Here is a 306-nt window from a genome sequence, read left to right as displayed (position 1 = left end):
TGTGTCATACATAAAAGAGAGGCAGGATCTCCAGTGTCTGCTACAGCTCAGATTCCTACTAGGTTCTTTAGGTTAATATGCTTCCCAATAGGAGACCAGTAGAACTCTAGAGAACATTGTCTGCCTGTCCCCTCTGGCTCTCCACTGAAGCTTCTCCTAGTTAAGCACAATGGCAACACGGTCACCCCAGCCCTCCTGACCCCAGCTTTCTTTGAGTCCTAGACAGTAATATTCATCTTATTTTTCAAATGAAGAGACTAAGGTGCAGAGAGCCTAGAGACCTTCCCACGATCATGTGGGTGGGAG

The sequence above is a fragment of the Neofelis nebulosa genome, chromosome 1, assembly GCF_028018385.1.
Source record: "Neofelis nebulosa isolate mNeoNeb1 chromosome 1, mNeoNeb1.pri, whole genome shotgun sequence".
Taxonomy (NCBI): Eukaryota; Metazoa; Chordata; class Mammalia; order Carnivora; family Felidae; genus Neofelis; species Neofelis nebulosa.
Note: the sequence above shows the minus strand (reverse complement) of the source record.